This window comes from Polyodon spathula, chromosome 16, assembly GCF_017654505.1.
Source record: "Polyodon spathula isolate WHYD16114869_AA chromosome 16, ASM1765450v1, whole genome shotgun sequence".
Lineage (NCBI taxonomy): Eukaryota > Metazoa > Chordata > Actinopteri > Acipenseriformes > Polyodontidae > Polyodon > Polyodon spathula.
The window spans coordinates 26,378,983-26,399,778 of record NC_054549.1 but is presented as its reverse complement, the minus strand read 5'-3'; the positions used below and the strand labels follow the sequence as shown (position 1 = coordinate 26,399,778).

Genomic DNA, 20,796 nt, shown 5'->3' with positions numbered 1-20,796 from the left:
GAGAAACTTGACAGTTGATGTGCACTGATAATCCTAAATGGAATGTGTCCCTTTTATAATTTACCTCATATTATTTAGAATCAGAAATATATGCAAACTCAGACTTCTCCAGCAAGATCTGTACCATCTTCAGGCTGAATTCAGTGAGAAACATTTTGACTTGTTTCAATCAAAACACCTGTTTTTAAGTTTATTTTAGTATTTCCAAATTCAGCCCTATTAAGTATTTAATAGTTATGGATGTTCCTCTTCGGACTAAATCAACGTAAGTGCATTCGTTTGCACCTTCAGCTTCAATTAATTATTCAGTTCAGTGCACTGACAGTCTACATTTTCACTTATCTTACGTGTACAATATGAATAAATGCAAAACCAATATCACTGTAAATTGCTTTGAGAAGGGTACAGTGTATAGTTCATGACATTAATCCAGAGCAATGACTGTAGTTTGGGCAATCTACCGTTCACCATTTTTTTTTTTTTTTTTAATAGCTCTTGTTATATTGATTTGAATACAGTAACACAATTTGTGTAGTTTCAGCAATATTCTTGTCAAGTCGTGTTAAAAATTTGTGTGGTGAAATCTGTGTTTGTGTGGCATGGATTTCATGTAATGAACGATTACATGAAATTGCAAATAAATCAAGTTCATGTCAGAAACTAGCAATTTGGTTACATACATCTTTACAATAATATACAGAGTTACAAATATTTTTTGAATTATAATAATAAGAGATGGGACACATTATTATCCATTACTGTCCCTGTGCTCAGTTGTCCAGCATGGCTATTTTCAATGTGCACAAACCCTTGTTGGTGGGGCTTGTTGCCCCAAAACAGCTTATCAAATGCAATGGAAACCAAATTTTGCTGACCACTAGATCATATAGAAGACAAAATTCCTTTTCTGTTAATTTTAAAAGCACTTTGCATCATGTAGCTATGTGGTGCTTTTGGTCATGAATCGAATAGACAATATTTTGGCTTGTGTCTGCTAGTTTAATATGAAACGTGTGGCATCAGAGGTTAAAATTGTTGATTTCTATTGTAGACTCCTAATTATAGAGGATCAAAGCTTACAGGTGTGTACATAATGTGAAACCAAAAGCTCAAACCATTTAGGGCTGCATTTGTTAAGATGTGGCTGCAGGGAATAAGAAAACAGTTCATTTTCCAGGAACAAATCATCTATAAAACATGCTAATAAACATAAAACACACTGTGTACTGTATTTCTATCTTTAAAAATCAAGAGTTTATTTTTACAAATCTATCCCAATAAATCTACTTAGTTTCATATAGTTGTAAAGTTCTGAATGCTTTTGGTTCTGTATCACAGTGCATACATCTCTATACTTTTTCATGTTATGAAGGGTTATTATTGATTGATACACAGTGAGTCATTGCACCCCTCAGCTCAATTCCTAGCCAGTCATCTACATGTTAATAATGACCATCACATTTGGCACAAATGGATGGTCGTGGAGTATGAATCTCTCTGCCTTAGAGGGCGGTGTTGTAAGTCATACGTTGTGAGTAAACATGCATTGTATCCTGGAGGACACATTGAATGTATTTGAAGAAGCTTGAGTGTTGGGTCCTATGAAGGTTTTTATGGGCCTTGTGGAAGAGTTGGCACACTCCAAAATGTTTCTGTGTTGGAAAGGAGATGTTGGGTTGGGTTATTGTAGCTGTACAATAAATTGATACAGCCTCCTCGGCATGATGAACTCAGTAAACCAAGCTACACGACTGTGTAATTTACACTTCTTCCACTGCTGTTACCGGCAACCAAGATCCAACTAGAGCCTCTAGTTTGTCACCATGGCAACGACCCTCCATTTTTATGGAAACCAGTTGCTATGGGCAGGTAATTAACCCTTTCTGATTTCATTTTTCTTTTTTATTAATGGTTTCTATCTACGTCATGAACTGTATTTAACTTTTGGTAGTTGCTGCGTTCCGAAAATAAATTCTCACTCTAGGTTGTGGGGGTTATATGTAAGGTGTATAGAAAATACACATGCTATGCCATGAGCATTACACTCCAAGCTGTAGGTTAGGTGTATTGTCCTTTACTATCAAATGTTAGCATTATGACCATGGTATACAAAGCATTAAAAGACAGTTTAAGACATTTACAAATTATTTGAATATCACTGCAGATAAAAATACTCCCAGAGTATCAATTACGTGTTATAGAATATACTCTTATAGTTCCTGAAAGATAAAACCTTTTTCTCTGCAGATAATTCTCTTGAGTGGTCAATATAAGCAGGTTTGAGTGTATCTGATTGCCGGTGCTGTGGGTTTATTATCACTGGGATGATAACGAGGTGGCTGCTAAGAGCTGATATTCCCTATTGTTCTGAATGAGAGGTGTGGGTTGTGTTCTATTCAGCTCTTTTATTTTCTAATGAAGTGGTTGTATTAATAGAGGCTCGTCATGAGACTGTCAGTAGGGTTTAGGGGTACGCGACTGTTCCACAGTGATTATCTTAGTTCTTTATTGAGTCTATATTGAAGTTTGTCCTTCAGAGAGTAAAATGCACTGAACTAGTATACTCCATGTTCTGAGGGTAGTATTCTCTTAGTTTATACTGCACATGGCAACGTTTCCATGCATTCATTTTATGTTTTGTTTCATACTAAGCGTACTGCCTAACAGTTAAAAACAATTCTATTTACAACATGTCAATAGTTACAAAATATTTAAAGATGGAAGTTAACTTTGATCTACATTTTCGACTTACAGTACATGAGGATATTTTAGAGGAATTTCAAAAACAACTTAACAAAACACTGAAGAAAGCACTAGATCCAGCTCACCTGTTGGAAGGGACAAGCCTTGTAAAAAGCAACATACAGTACATTCAAATGAGATAGGGTAATTACAGTATGCTTACTGATATCCTACCTACAGCACATGGAAACACGTGTGGCATCAACATAATATGTCATGAAAAACAATGACGTACAGTATTATTGTCATGGGCGGTGTATGGGAGAAGGACAGTCAATGGCGTTTATTATCGTTGTGGCCACCTATGACATGAATATTTTATGTCATTGTTTTTCATGACATATCTTCTATTTATGTAATGCGTAAGTGATAATGGTTCCTAAAGCTTTCTGCTTGAAAAATAAAAATTAAATAAAAAAAATATTAAGAAACAACTACAGACTTCTTACAAGCTGCTAAGTTAAATAGTTCTCCTTCGTTTTATTCTGTGCATTTTACCTTTCTAAAAAAAACTGTGATGGCTTGGAGTTGAAGATTTTGGTGTGTGATAAAACAGAAAGGGTTTACTTGCTCAAACAGATTGTTGTCACCAACCAGAAAATGTGAAATCACAGAGGAATGAGAGCACTGCGCCCCAGGTTTCATTGCCATACCCTGAGGTGTTGAATGGAAGTGGGACACAGGCTGAGAATGCAACATCTGTCTGGTCTCTTGAACAGCAAAAACTGTCAAATTCGATGCTTCGATTGAAAGACAGCTGCCAGTCTGCCAGTGCATATATACCAATGAAGCAGAAAATAATAGGAAATTCTGACAGCAAAAAAAAGTGTCAGTGCAAGAACACAGTGTCATCTTGGGTCCCACAACTCCTGTACTTAATTGGCCTAAATGAGAAAGAGATTTGTTATATAAAGTGCTGAATGGTACCTACAGCTATGGCCAAAGGTTTTGCCTCACCCTATAGAATTAGCACATTTTGCTTCATAAAGTCGAATGAAACTGACTGAATAATGCTACTTTTTAACATGTTAAATTACATTCCACTTTGTAGTTTTCCATATACTTAATGAAAAAAACTGTCAAAAATAGAAAAATGTGACATTTTGAAATCTAACATGAAATACTGTACTACATTATGGCATCCGGTAGACTGTTGTGATTTCATTTTGTAGTTTCTTTAATTACATGATGTAAAATAAAAGATCTAAATTATGTTCAAATAGCTTTTCTTTTTAAATGATGTCTCAATCCTGCAATTCTAGGTGATGCAAAACTTTTAGCCATAGTTGTACAGTAGTCATATCAAGAACCACCGGAAAGAGATGTTAAACTTGATGAAACCAGTCGCTTTGACCTTTGCAGTTGTGAGCTGTGAAACGCCAGCTCGCCAGATACGGTGGAATGGTCCTTTAGAATGCATTGGATCCCTGCATAGCTGCAGCCAAACCATTTAAAATATTTGCTTCACACCAGCTGATTCATGAGAAGGGAAATAAATTAGAGTAAACTATTTAATCTAACAAAATAAATAACTTCTCAGTGACTTTTTAATAGAACCTTCCAATTTTCTTGTCACCCGTAGAACACAGCTGCTTAAATAGGATGTTCTTCATATTTCTATAACATATAAAAGCTGCATCTCTCTGATCCGTAGAGGCATCGTTGGTAGTTGTTTTCATATATGAACTGTACAATTTTGCTGCAGATACCCAACCCTAACTTCCATGAAGGTATTAGAGGTGGTAATTTCCGATGAATCTCATGATCACATTCCTCAAGAACAAAATAACATCTTTACACTCCTCACATTGAATCGGTGTCTTCATGACTGCCCCTGGTGGCTCTACACTGTATTGACAAGTAAACACATTGTCAAATGTATTGTAATCGAGTGGCTAGTCTCTTTGTTCCATCAGGATTGTGAAATGGAACGTTCAGTGTGTTCTTTCCCTTGTTGGCTCAGACATTTCAGACACAATCACAGAACGAGAAGATCTAACAATTAAACCAGCTTCGTGTCACCCCAGCTAATGTCACGCTTCACATGTTTTCACCACTTTGCAATGTCCTGGCCAGATTGAAGTAAGGAGTCAATGTGCACAAGCTTCTGATAATATAAATTCAGTTATTATCATGCTTCGCTAAATATTAATCAGATTTATCATCCATGCAGCCGATTTTCCTCCCACTTAATATCATTTCAAACTGCGTGCACGTATATTGAAATTTACACGGTATGGCACACAGTCACCTTTGTAAACATGCAGCAACTGCACACTGTGCAACATCTGTTCTAACTTTGGTGTTTGGTTTAGTAAGCATTCAAATTCAAATGGAAAAGTCTCAGAAACTAAAAGATTGAGACCTAACCACAAAGGAGAGAGAGAGAGAAAAAAAAAACACACATTTTTCTTTGCTTTGGGAAATGACTGGAGAGTACTGCATGAACCTACATGCCAAATCATTTTAGAAAATGCCTTTAGTAAAGTTACCTTTCAAAGAAAAATAAATCACTTTGAGTAATACAGCAGCAAAACAGGACTGTTTATTAATGAGAACTGAAAATTGGAGCTTTAAGCTGCTTTGGAAACCACTGACGTCCTTTATTTCAAACATTTAATGTTACTTTAACACTGAGCTGTATATGCACTGTAAAGCAGGGGGTACTAAGTACAATGAAACTGCTACGTCACCAGAGTTCACAACTTAATTGTAGGCCAATGTGTATGGAAGTAGTTTGAAACAAACGACAAATTATTGTAACTAAATTATTAATTATTAATCATAGTACAAAAAAAAAAAAAGATATTGGCTATTTTAAATCATAATAAAGCATTAATATATAAAAACATTTATATTTTGAAGCAAGTACAAAGACATTGTCTAAGAGGAATAAAGCAACTGTAACTGTAGCATGCACGACAGAGCCGTTAAAATGTTCTTCTAAGAAATTGCATGCTAGTTTTGTTGAGCCTCCTCATGAGAGAAGCTTATAATTGTAGCGGCCTACACGCGTTGAGATACTGTCTTAATAGTTTATCCACAGCTGGGTTCTGTGATTCCATGAGTCAAGTTCCATTACAGGGCCTCTATAGTAAACATTAACCGTTTCACTGCCACGCTGCTTTAACCAATGATACAGGTTCACATCTGCATTCTGTTATTCTCTCAGTCCAGTTTAATTTCGTCCAATAGAAATACACCCTTTGGTGGCCCCATTTGTTTTAACACCCTGGCATGTTTCAACACTTCATGAATACCCTTTTCAAACTCCCATCTTTACAAATCCTACCAGATCATACCCTTGCATTATGAAACTGTGGGATGCTTGGTTTTTATTCACAAAAACACAAATGTCTTTTACAGCCCTTGTGAAATTTCCTCAAAACAGTCAAAGGTATGGGAAAGTAAAACAACAACAACAAAAAAAGACTTTACTCTTGACATCAAAAAGAGAAGCAGGACTAAGTGCCATTCAGTCAGTGCCGACTGCTGTGATCTTCTGAAGCAGTTGCTATTTATAAAACTCAGCTTAAAAAAAAAGCAACGTCGTGTAACCCTGAGTGAAGCCCCTCAGAGACTACACTGATTATCTGGGATGAGAATGATGTATTCTTAGCTTGTTTTTGTTTAGGGCTATGTGTTTTGTAATGCCTTTTTTGAAAACCGTCATGGATTTTAATTGTATGCTGTAAATGATGTCTAGAATAAAGACAGTTCCCATGCTGTGCTCTGAGGAAGTCTGTCACTAGGTTGTTTCCCCTCAGCAGTGTCTCGGGCTCAGCAATATCTTTGGCTGAAAGGGATGGTTATTTAATGATAGGAATCAAGAAGAATACCAGATTACCTATTCAATAGATCTAACAGCATGAGTGAGCCTCTTAAATGTATTTCCAACTTTAAAAGTAATTCATGCATCAATATTTGTAATATTTTAATATTAAAAACAGAGGGGGTATTTAAATATGCCACTGTTTAGAGCAATTGAATAGATGCCATTATGTTTTAAAATGAAAATGCATGTTTACTATGAAATGTGTTTCTTTCAAAACTGCACATTTTGTGACCTATATAACTATGGACGGGCACAGCATATATTTTGTTATCTAGGCTGGACCATGGAGCTGAACTTTAGCACAACATCAGGATACAAGGATTAGTACTTTATCAATTTACAGTGTAGCTCTTGAGTCCATCTATGAAGGGGTTAATAGATATTCACTCAAAGACAGTCATGTCATGATAAACAATTACATACGGTATATCTGTAATGTCTGGGGCACTGCAATAAGAAACCAATGTTTTTAATTACTAGTCACTAAGTATTAAATACATTTAAAACTAATACATTGGTTACTTTATCTAGTCATTTACCCCATTTCATTTGAATGTCATGGTTTTTCATGACTTCCCTTGATTAGGCCTTGAACAGTCACATTTTCTATACAGAAAATATCAGTAAGAATACTGTAGCTATCCACAAAGATTTGAAGGTACTGTATGATAATCCTGAGATAGAGAGCAGGCAGTCCGGCGCTCGTGCCCTCTGACTCTTCAGCTGTGTGTAGAGAAGGGCATTCTTCTTTTTGAAATCCCGCAGTCAAATTTGGATCAAAGTTTACTTCTATCTTCCATTTTTTCAATAACAGCGTTTTGTAAAAAGAGTTTAGCTGACACGCAGTTTGCTTGGCATTAACACTAGAATGTGTTTCAGTTGCTGAAAAAAAAGTTATCCGGTCAATTTAGCCACATATCAACATTCTTCCCCAGACCAAGAATCATGTGTCTGTTTTTGCCTCTAGCCTCTCTTTGCTGTGATTGATAAATGACAGCTTTTATCCTACTCCTTTTCAGGCAGCTACAACAGAGGTTATACTCATTCCACTGCCTACCATTTTCAGCAGGTCTTCTATTAAAACCTGTTGTCGCATTATTTTACTTTCAGTGTGGTATGAATCACCAGTGATAAGAAGTAACCATTTTGTTACAACCTAATTCAATGTGTTTTCTTGTTAAAGTACAGCTCCTGTAATATCGATTAGCATCACATAAAGATATGTGTGAGTTGCAGGCAAAGCAGTTTTTGGTTTACTGCTTTCCCTAGAGTAAGTCAGAATGTTACATGTTTTTACTAAGGGAATGCTTATTCAACGAACAACACAATTGCCACAACAAAAAAAGGGTAACACTTTACATTGTGTGTCCATAATTACTGTGTATTACATAGTAGTTACTTAGTAAATACATGTGTACTTACATGTAATTACAATGTTATCATGTGTAGCTACAGTGTACTTAATGTGTCATTTTTTGCATGATATAACCCTATTCCTAAACCTAACTCTAACCCTAACCCTAACCATTTTCTGATACCATTGTGTACTTAAACATATTGTGCAAAAAGATGTACATGTTAACTGCATTGTAACTATGCACAATAACATTGTAATCACTACATACTAAGTAACTACTATGTAAATACACAGCGATACATACTCTTAACATAGTGTTACCTAAAAAAGAAAGTGGTTCATATTGAAGTTAGTAGAAAAAAAAAGCAACATTCAGTTACTTAGTTGCCTTGCCATGAAACAATAGGCAAAAACGTATCCTTGAAGGAATTTAAGTGTGAAATTGACAATCATGAGCATGTTTCTGTGGATGTTCTTTTTAATGATGTTTCTGAACGGTGGGCTTGGTTGCACTGTGTTTTAACTTGTAGATGTGCTTTGTGGTGTGATGTGGGCTGTAATGGGGTTTGGATATTCTTTCAATGTGAGCTAAATAAAAGTTAAATCTATACAGTAAAAGCGAGCTTTAAACTCACTTCAGTAAAAAGACCAGCTTACAATTAAGGTCATTTAGATGTGCTTCTTGTGATGGCAATGCAAAGTTGCCTTCAGTGTTAAAGCCAACCCCTTTATTCCATATGGCCACCATCTACAACCCCAAATCAAGCCTCTGTTAAATTATCCAGAGGTGCCAAGGGAGAGCAATTGGCAAGAGGGAGATCCCCCAAAAAACACATTGTGAAAAAATATTATAAAATTACATTTAAGTGTCCCCCCTGAGAAAAGATGTGATAATTGCATGTAATGTAATCAGGAATTATTTACCTTAAATCATAGAATTACAATATAACACAATAAGAGCACATACCCTCCTATCAAAGGTGGATCAAACAGTGAACTCAGCATATGTGAAACATTCTATTGGCTCTTAGCACAATAATGGCATTTGTAAGAACATCAGAATCTATGGCTGTTTGTCTGTCTGTCTGTATGTTAATAGCGCTTATTTTGAATGTACAGCCAATGTGGAGAACAAGTGCCATTGACATGCTTGTTTTTAAAGAATCAACGGGAACACACATGCTGTAGGATCTGACGAGTTAAACATGGTTTGTAGTTGGCTGAGTTTTGTTGATGTAAGTTTATTTGGCATCAGCTGTTTTTAATTATAAAGGGAGCCAGCTTGAACAAGAAAACAGCTGCTTTGGATAATAATGCTTAACCGTGTAATGCCTATTTCTGTGTCACATATGAGACAATGCTTGGCCACCCCTCTATATATTTTTTTAAATCCAGTCTCACAAGCCAGAATTTTTCATTTGCAGTACATTGCATTGTCAGACAGGGGGAAAAACAATGTTTTGTACAAGAAACTGAATCTAGTTACATAAATATAGTTCCCTTTCTCATTTCAAAAATGCCTCTGCTTCACAGGGTTAAAATATTGTGTATACATTTTATTTTCAAATAACAATACCAGGTTGCTAATGTTTGCAAATGAGAGGGTTAATCTGTTCAGGAGCATTACATGTCTGTAAGTACTAACCCACATACTATACAGTACTTACATTTGGATCAATATTTTTAAAGCTGTTTAATCCAGTGGCATTTGGTATGGTATTATAGTGCTCGAGGGTACCAGAAGTCATGATGCCTTACTCAGATATGGGTTCTGGACACTGATTGGTTGGGCCATTGAAATAATTCTTTGGAACCACAAGCCTAAACTGGATGAAACTTTGTAGTGAGAGTCAAGTCATGTCCATTTCTTTTTTTCCCCCTTTCTTTTACCTTAGTCACTTTTTGAAACTGAAAAATTCCTCCCCTCCTTTCAAAACGTGTATCACTTCTGCCTTACGGTAGCTTCCAATCCCCCACGATGGTGCCAACTAAACATTCTAGTAAATCTTACCTAATAAGTGTTGCCATTGCTTTGTATGTCTCAGGTAAAATAAATCAAACTCCCAAAAACGTCATCCATTTCCTCGCCTTTTAGTGTCACTCACTGCATTTCCTTTGATTGACATGTTTTCAATGACGATTAAGTTCCTTCCTGCAAGCTCTCAAAGCTTGAACATAAGAGCAGCACTGAGGAGTCTACAAGGAGCGTTCAATAAATTTGCTTTCAAACAGCTTCAAATAGATTACCATTAAAAAAAAACACCCAGCTGGGCAGGATTGACTAACCCTTGACAGATGTGAATGGCCAGACGCCACCTACATTTTCAAACAGTTTAACGGGAAACAGCTTGTCAGTTCAGCCATTTAGACAATTATCAGTCCATACAGTAAACAATGAGAACATTTAGCTTTAATTTAGCTGTTCTGGGAAGCAATATTTCTGGCCACTTTGGAACAAACTCCACACAGGAAATCCGGGTCTCGTTGCCAGATAGGAGAGATTAAATGAAAACACACAAAAACCCAGAGCCATATAACTTTAAAGTCAGTTTCAAAGCTCTTTTCAAAATGGCCGCTGTGTGCACTGGGGTTTCAGATATGTCCTCTAAACCACTGCAGGAGAGCGATAAAAAAAACCCCCAAAAAACTAAAAACCAAGTGCTCTGGCTCTTCTGTTCTACACCACGTCATGGATCGTTATTGCTGTGTTACCTGTTTGACAATGTGGGAAATCATCCTTACACTATCAGTGCACTATAGCAGCCATTTTGAAACAAAATAAAGTTATAAGTGTAAAAGTTATAAGTATTAAAACCTCGCTACTTATTCTTTAATGTGCCTCTCAGTTTCAAAACAATCTGACCCCCCTCCAGCTAAGACCTCTGACCTGCCTCCTTATACTTGCATTGCTGACAGTTATAAAGGAACATCACCCAGCCTGCATAGAGGGGTTCATTTCAACACGGGGAAGAACAATCACTGCACTGCTACAATATATTTAACTGGTACTGCAATTATATATACAAATATGGGCAATTCACAAATTGCCCGCTGATTTTGGACAAAGCCCGCAATAAAAATAAAAATAACTTATTGCCCACTTCTTCTAGGCAGAGTCAGAATCATTCCCTCAGTTCTTTCATTCCTGTTCTGAGTGACAGGCAGACTTTCGGAACAAGGAGTTAACACAAGAAACTCCATTGACACTTATATAGTACCATTAGCAACAGCCAGATAGGAATGGAGATATATAAAACCTACTGGTAGTGGACACAAAAATGGAAACACCTGGGTAAATGAGGGACACCAAGTATATTGAAAGCAAGGGCTTCCACACAGGTGTGGCTCATGTGTTAATTAAGCAAATAACATCACAGCAGGCTTAGGGTCATGTATAAAAATGCTGGACAGACCTGTTTGCCTATAATTATTGCTAGCACGGCTGCAAGAGGAGACCTTAGTGACCAGCAACGGCGTCTAAGGTGATGTCGGCGTGGAACTCTGAGGGAAAGACATCCTCAGCAAAGGACAACAGTGGGCGGAAGTGCATACTTGTGATATCTGTGCATTAATTCAAAGTGCAAGGCAAAACAGGCGAGCAACTGCAGATCAATTGACTGCAAATTTCAACCTAGGACGCGAGCAGCCAGTTTCATCAAAAATGGTCCGCTGAGAACGCCACAGAGCGGGATACCATAGTCGGGTTGCAGTGCACAAACCTCTCATCACACCTGGCAATGCACATTTGCGAGTCCAGTGATTCAAATAGCACAGACAATGGACTCCCGAGTAGTGGAGAAATGTGATATGGTCAGTTGAATTATCATTCACGACAAATGGACGAGTGCACGTGTGGTCCAAACCTAAAGAACTCTACAGCCCTGAGTGCTTGGTTCCAACAGTGAAGGCTTCTGGTGGTTCCGTAATGTTCTGGATTGCATTTTCCTGGCATGGTTTGTGTGCACTCATTTGCTTAGAAGGCAAGGTCAATGCTAATTCCTACTTAATGGTACTGAGTGATCACCTTCACCCCATGTTGTAGCATTTCTTTCCTGTCGGGGGGGGGGGGGGGGGGGGGGGGGGGGTGACAATGCCCCCATCCACAGAGCATGTGTGGTCGCCCAGTGGTTTGATGAGCATGAAACTGATGTTACCCATGTCATGGCCTTCTCAGTCACCAGATCTGAACCCAATCAAGCATTTATGGGATATTCTGAAACAACGCCTGAGACAGCGTTTTCCACCTCCATCAACCAGGTGTGAGTAGATTAACTTTCTCTTGGAAGAATGGTGCTATATCCTTATATATATATTAGGATACCTAGCTGAAGTATGAGCACAACACAGTAACTGTGTGTGTATATATGTGGGAGCACATATTGTATGTTGTAATGTTAATAAAGGGTATAAAAACACAGCTAGATTAATATTGAGTTCAAAAGCGGCAGTTTTCAAATTGCCATAATTCAGATCATTAAACTAGTCCCCGTTGCAAATCCTCTTTCTCAGTACATGAAAGGGTTGATTCTTATCTGCCATGCCTAGCCTGTTTGTTGGTCCAGGTCAGGGGCTGTGGATACATTGTAGAAGTGGTAATGGCTGTAAATGCCAGGGTATTTTCCCAAAGGAGAGACCTGCCAGCACATGGTTTGTGAACAGTATAGTGTTTGCCTTGTCTAGTCCTTTGTGTTTTTCAAATAAGTAAAATTGCATTTCAGATCTGCAATAACACAGTAGATTAGAAATGAAAAAATGCAAAATGCAATCTCTCAGAAGAACTCATCACTGTATTTACAATATTATAAACACAATTGGAAACTTGGTTGTATTTCTGAAAGGAGAATTACCCCTTAGTCAAATATGTAATTAGCAAAACCTCTTTCATCTATGCCTCTTATCGTTCGTTTGTTTGTCCCCCTCCTCCCCTGCCTTCACCTTGCAATGTGCCTTGTCTAGGGGGAAGGTGGTCTCAAGTGCCAGTTGTCCTGCCCATTGGCATTAGTCGTTCATCTAATTCCTATGCTTCATTCATAATAGTTTTGCCAGCATAGTGGTTGCTAACGAGTTCCAATGGGCAAAGCCATGGGCCAAATTCAACAACGTGATAATCTATGAGCATGTTTATCTGTCAATTCAATACATTGTTCATTTCATTCCATTGCTGGTTGTCTCCTTTCTGAAATGTATTTGTGTCAGTAAGCAGCTTTCTTAAAAATCTATTCTGTCACTGTTATTTTTAATAATGTTTTTAAAGTAGTTCTACCTAAACTTGGTTAGATAGCTCTGTTTGCAAGCCAGCGTAGAGCCTGCATGGTCATTGTTCCAGCCACTTCAGTGGCTGGTTTTCAGACATTAACTGACCATCTGCTTTCCCTACTGACTGACATGCTTTCAGCCAATAAAATGCACTGACCTAAAAGACACTCCTGTGGTGAAAGTACAAGTGTAACATATTTCCAGAGAAAATGGCATCTACACTAAGAAGTTTCTTAATGAATTCCAACACATCAATGATTGAAATTGCAATTAGCAGTGTTCTGTTAAAATGAGCTCCTCGCAGTGGCAACACACTATTTCAATTGAAGTCACTGTTAGTCAATTCAATTGGCTTCAAATTAAAGCAGTTGAAAGACAATTATTATGTCTCTCTAAATTGTTAATTCCAATTCCAGTTCCTTTGAAGGAATTGGAATTGGGAATTGATTGAATTATTTTGATAGCTACATTTACCTTAAAAATCAAATATGAAAACAAATGCATCTGCATTGTGATCTAGACCAGACCTTTAGGAGTGGCTGAAAAATGTTAGAGTGCTGCAATATTCCTGACCACCACTGTGCCTGCTGTACTAATGAATGAATCAGAGCCCAGCTCTCCTGCTGTCCCAACTGAGAACAGGGGTGGGAGAATACATTGGAGACAACATCCAGCATATGGCAGCCAATGTGCTTTTACAACAAAGAGCTCTGCAGATACCCCCATGGAGAGCTCAACTCATTCATTCAACCTGCATATTCTAATTATCATGCTGCTGACTAGCTGGGAGGCTGCAGATCTTTTTTGTTTTTAAATGGCAAAGCTATATGATCCATATGGCATCAAAGCATTGCAGAGCTTTCTCAGAAAATAAATACCAAGACGCTGTTTATTAACCTTATCTTGTTGATGGTGGATTTCGTGGTGACATTGCCTTAGCTCAGCATGCCTGGCTTGGTAAATAAGCTGTATTGTGTCCCAGACAGACAAAATAAATATAGATGGTATAACTAAAAAAAATAATGTGCTGTTTGTATTGTATGAATATACAGTAATACTTTGTTGTAATTTGAGAGACGTATTCATGTAAAATGACAGTGTTGTGTATAATATCTGAACCTATGTACAGACTTGCTCATCAAAAACAGTTTCCACTCTTGTTTTTATATAAATAATAGATGGACTGCAGTGAGTTCTTAGGTCATTTGCGTTAAAGTACTTATGAATTAAGTCACTAGAACCATGAGATGTAAATAGTAACTCCAGCTGCTGTAAATCAAGGCAAGTACATTAGGTGTACTGTATAAACAGAAATGCTTTTGCTTTTTATTTACAAATGAACCCCTGCTTGGACTTGCTTATAGGCTTATTCATCTGTTGCAAAAGAGGATCCACCATGACTGTTCATAGTCATTCCATGAATGAGGATAGAGAATAACTATTTACAGCTATCCACAGCACTATATGAACAATCAAGGAGTAGTCTGTTTATCACAAAAGGATACAGAAAACCTGTATACATAACTGCTGAATTCAGAGATGGACTTTCCTTGGCTCAAGTTCAACTTCTTAGCAGCACTAAGGAATCTGGAACAGGTTGAGATCTGGAATAAAAAGATATATCCACGCAGCAGCATTGCATTTGTTATTCAACGCTAGATCTCTCAATAATTCTAGCAGACTAGTTATCAACACATAGAGTCTGCCATTAATGTATTGATTATACGCCTCAGAGCGAAATGTTACAGAAAGCTCCCTTAGTTACAATATTATGTGTGTTCTGTGTTCAACTCAGATTGAGATCTGACCACTCAAAAGAATCAGATGTATTCTGGTTTTGCTCCAAAAGCTTATTTAAAAAAAAAAAAAAAAATCTCTTATCTTTAGGCCGCACAGTCTTCATTTTCTGCTCAGAGCCCAGTTATTAGTTTCAAGCCTATCATTCTTACAGTATGTTTCCTTCAACCACTGTCTGTTATGTAAAGGTGTTGAACAACATACCAAAACAGTCTTCACAAAGGGCTTGGCAATATTTTGTCCAGATTCAATAAATAATCCAGAAGTAAAGCTCAACAGTTGACATATAAAACTACCAGATCAATAAGATGATTTTAGGCTTGTTTAATCCTTGCATTTTCAGTTTCCTAAAACCATCCAGCTGGCACTACAAATCACTGGGTTTCATTAACTGGTGATTTAGATTGAATGGCAACCAATAATTGGAAGGGCTCTTAGCAGGAATTGAATGTAGGGGAGAGGAGTGTTTTTTTGGCTGTAATTGCAAAATTCAATGGATTTCCTGGAGCTGTTCTGTTTTATGTGTCAGTATTCATTGCATTTACATGCTTTCTTGGAAACAAAGCCTGAAGACAGTTTTAGTTTTTAGACAACAGTCATCCCCTGTTTGCATGAAATAGTTAATCCAATAACAATTCAGACATTCTCTAAACCTATTCCCTCAGACTGAAGAGTTAGAGATAGAAATCCGAATGAAACTTGGTTGAATTTGAAAAATATATAAAGTGTACAACAAGTCTTGGTCTAGCATTGAAAACAGATTTTTACAGCCCATGCAACATTTTTTTTTATTTTTTTTTACTGGATCTCAGTTTTGAATCTATCTTGCATTGATTCAAATCCAACGACAGGGTGACTGGGTGAATCGCACTGTTCCAAATGATGCTGCATTGCTTAAGCAAATGTCGAGCTTGGTCTAAGGAAAGCTATTCTCTGAATTCAGTTGATTAATTTAGGTTTAACATGCTTTATTTTCTATAATCATTCTTGTATATAAACAGAATACTCCATTAACGTTCATGGTGTGCTGTGGTTATTTCAGGATAGCCATAAACAACCCACTCTACTGATTCAGGGGCTTGTGGTTTATTCCTTTCATCAATACTGATATATATGTACAACAAGGACTGTTAAATATGAACATAAACTGAATTGTTAAATATGTACATAAACTAGGTCACAGCCACCCAACTTGTTGCTATGGCAACATGCCTTTGGCAGTCGCTCTGCAGAATGCTTGAATGCTACTGCTGGACTTGATACATGTGAGAGAATGCTATGTTATTCATAGACATTTTATAGTGATAATACTCAAGAAAATTTACTATCGTAGAGCAAATGGCAATTTATTAATTCTTGATTTCTGCTGTCTTAAACTATTGAAAGTCTTAGTGAGGTCCTGCCTTCTGCTTTTGACTTTGCTTGCAGTTCCAATATATAGTAGGCCCTGCAAAGGTAGGCATTGTAAGTCTACCCAATTGGATTTGGCATTGCCCTGGTGTGGGGTATATTCTTCTGTTAACACTGCTTCAATTCTGTAGTTTATTTAAGCACCGTTATAAATCAAGTTCATCCAGCAATGCTGTAATTTACCCTGGTGGCAATGGCTACTTTCAAGACGATAATGCACCCATCCTCCAAAACTGAGTGTGAATGGTTTGAGGAGCAGCATGGAGACTTCAGGCATCTTCCCTGGACACCACACTCCCTGGATCTCAATCCAAATGAGCATGTGTGGGAGGAACAGTGCATTAGTCATCCTCTGCCTGCCTCTGCAACAACGGTCTTAATCATAATTTATATTAAGGTTGTCTTTTTTTTCAGTTGCAGTTCATTCCATTTTTTGTAGTGCTGGGACAAAATACTCAAATATTCAGACAAACACAGTTTGAAATGTATTCAGTGGCAAAAATGACCAGTTTCGTATTCGTTCATATAAAATAATTTATAAATGACAAAATGAAAAGGTAAGAAAACATAAATGAGGTCTGAAATAAATAACACATACTGAAAGGGCTCAGCAGGATTTCACATACTGGGTTTGTAAATCATTTGGCTCAAATCTCCTTTTGCGTAACGCTAACTTCCCATGCCTGGTTCCCATGGTGATATTTTTTTTATACAACAAGTTGTATTTACTGATTCTCTTGAGATGGACAGACTGTCCTTAAGGTATTACATTAGCCCAGTGTTTGTGGTACGGAGAGACTAATCCCGTTTCATGCAAAACTTGTCAAATAAACTCACACAAAAAAAATTTAGGGTTATGTTTATGAAAATGCAATTGATATACTAACAATGTTAATCTTTTGTTTGCTATTTTACCAGTTATCCACAGCACATACTTTATTAGGTATGCCAGTATATAAAATACACAGGCATGTAAAGGTAGGGCCACCATGGACATTCAGCTTGATTTGTAGCTAGTGTATAAGGTGTTGAAATTGTAATGTAGGGATAGGTTACCGTCCCTCAGTGATTACTGTCTGTGGAGTCATGGTATTTGAGACTGTTCCTTGTGGAATATCGGTAATTGGAGCAATGATTGGATTCTGAAGCTCCTGACAACTGAAGGCCTACTCTCAGCACATTTTACAGTCTGTCGCTTCAGCTGCAGTGCACATCATTACTGAAACTGCCTTTCAAAAGGGAGATGCAGCTTGTATATATTACTGAAAGTCTAATAATATGCTCCTCCCAGGTGGAGCTACAAATCACCACATCATCAATGTACGCGGCTGCGTACTGATGATGGGGAGCTAAGACCTGATCCATCGGTCTCTGAAAGGTGGCGGGGGCTCCATGCAACCATGGTCCATCTGGGGTAGAGACAGCAGTTTTCTCTCTCGAGCTCTGAGCAAGCGAAATCTGCCAGTATCCCTTCGTCAGATCCAGGGTCAAGATTAACCACGCCTTACTCAGACGGTCGAGGAGTTCATCCACTCGGGGCATTGGATATGCACTAAACTTGGAGATGGCATTAACTTTTCGAAAGTCCACACAGAATCGAGTGGAGCCATCCTTCTTGCCCACCATCACAATCGGGCTGCACCACTCACCCTGGGAAGGTTCAATGACTCCAAGCTCGAGCATATCCTCCACCTCCTTGCGAACGGGCCCCCTGCGACTCTCCGGGACCCATACGGTCTCTCCTGAATCCTGACACCTGGTGGAGTAATAGTAGCATGTGAAATAACATTGGTTCTGCCGGGCAAGTCAGAAAAAAAACATCATTAAACCTTTCCACTAACTGGTGGAGCTTGCGTTTCTGTAACTGCAACTAAGTATCTGTTCCCCCATCGGAACATTAATTGTAGCTGGTAGATTGACAGTGGGACCAAAATCCTCTTCGTAACTGTCATCAGCTATAAACAGGGCCTCTCTTTCATTCCAGGGCTTTAACAAATTAATACGATAAATTTGTGTTTTATTTCGGAGATCGGGTTGTCTGATTTCATAATTTACATTACCAATTCCCCTTATCACCTCATCTGGCCCCTGCCACTTAGCATACAACTTAGATTCCGATGTGGGAAGTAGCAACAATACTTTGACACCTGGCCGAAAAGTCTGAATTCGTGCTTGTTGTACTGTAGCTCCTGGTGATGCTGAGCTAGTTTTAGATTTAATTGTGTCAAACAACCAACCAACTATAATATATACTAGCTCTCAAGCAATTGCTGCAGCACTAGTGGATCTCAATTGTACTGCCTCTGGATATCTGGTCACATAGTCCACCACTTCTAAAATATGCGTATATCCAGAGTCAGACTGGCTCAATGGACCCACTATATCCATAGCAATGCGTTCAAAGGGAACTGAGATCGGGGGCAGTGGGACCAGCGGTGCCGGTCGAACCCGCCCCGGTGCTACTTACTGGCATTCTGGACACTCATACTACATATGACACTACATATTCCGTCACCTCACTAAAAACTCCCATCCAATAAAACCGAGCCAATATTCATTCCTAAGTCTTATCACTACCTAAATGACCCGAACATGGGACATCGTGAGCCAACTGCATGATCTCACGTCGAAAAGACTGAGGAACGAGCAATTGTGTTACAATCTGACTTGTGCTCGTGGCTTGGGATACTCTGTACAGTAAGTGCCCGACACATAGAACTGGGTCAGCCGCCACCGTCCCACCAAACTGAATGCAGCAATCATATTGGCTGAAGGGTTCGAGAATGGTCTGCCCACCCCTCCAGTGGTTGCCACATCTGCTCCTGCCTCCAACAAGCCCCCGGTCGGTGTGGTGGGACGGTGGCGGCTGACCGAGTTCTGTGTGTCTGGCCCCAGCACCTTTATGAACCGTTCAATTGTTATCAGTTCTGTTATTTTTTAGGCATCGCTCTTCTAAGAGACATAGTCAACTGTGCATATTAACTCATGATAAATCATGTTTTAATTAAAATAAGAACACAATATTGTATTTTGTGAAGCATTCAAGCATAGAAGTAAAATTGTTGAAATAGCCACAGTGACAACAAAACAAGGTAGCTGTATATTTGGTTAGTTTTACTGTCTAAATAAGCTTGATAAATAGGAACCCCAGAGAGCACCATCTCTGAAGGGCTGACCAAGAAGAACATATAGGCCAGTGTCTTGAGTAATAAACTCTCCAGTCCAAGCACTGCTTTCCAAGCTCCTCGTCGACTGAGCGACAGTATTCTGACAGCCATTAAGCACCTGTCTAATAGTCATAATACAGGCACTGCAGAGACAATGATGGATGGTAGGCATTAAAACACTGACTGGCAGTGATGCCGGGGGAAGGACGGTCCTTTGACATTCCCTTTCAAAAGGAAGAACCGAGTATATCATTTAGAATGCAGGAGTGTCTAAACAGCATTATAATGTTCCCACAGAAGCTGGGTTGGTTTCACTCGTCTACAATAAAGAACACCATTAAAATGGCAAGCTTGTCCGTACCTCTCATCTCCCACCACTGCTCTAATGCAAGACCAGAGCTATCAGTAGCATTAATACGTACACACAGGTGACCTTTTCTGTGTATGCCCTCAGATTCTTATATTCTTATAACAGCACTTCAAGGTACATGTAAAACATGGGACATACTTTTTAAAATAACCTGTGCTAAAGAATGTCATTAGATCACAATTGGATAACATTTTCATCACAATTAGATATGTCTTTAGGTATGTGTAAAGACTTATATTACCATATACTCAATAACTTGTGCTACTGTATGTATGTATGTATGTATGTATGGCTGCTTCCACTGTACCCTGTCGTGAAGATATGCATTCCCAGTGGGGGATAAAAATACTGCTATAGTTCATAGCTAAATAGATGGATTCATTCTCTTAGACATTGTTTTTTACTCGAGGAATCCGGTGGAGGATAGAAGGATTAGTTAGTATGTCAGCACTCAGTCTCTCTGAGAGAGAACTCTGAGAGATCTTATTTTCAGAATTGACTGGCAGAATGTATGAACTGATAGTGACAGGAGTGCCCTTGAGGAAAGGATATGGGAATTGCTGATGTGGAAGTGATGTAGACTAACTGTTAGGGATAGATTTACTAGGCGGTTTTGCTGAACAATAATACTCATTTTCTCTGTCCTTGTTTGCCCTTGTCCCTCATGTCCTAGAGGAAACTGGATTCAAAGTGAATTCCAAGTCTGTTCTTTTTGATTAAAATTAAAGACATGGAACTAAATACACAAATAAGCTAAATGTAATGTTACATGAATGGTATTTATGTACAACAATGCATTTATAATACAGACACATTTAGAAATATCAGCTTACTGAAATGGAATCCAGAAAGAATCTACATT

The 20,796-nt window shown here is 38.2% G+C and overlaps 1 protein-coding gene across 1 annotated transcript in view; it reads left to right on the top strand.

The window, feature by feature from the left end:
* LOC121329284 (kelch domain-containing protein 8B-like) overlaps positions 1-20,796 on the top strand; it is a 72,489-nt gene that overhangs the window by 16,516 nt on the left and 35,177 nt on the right. The gene's annotated exons all lie outside the window — the stretch shown is intronic.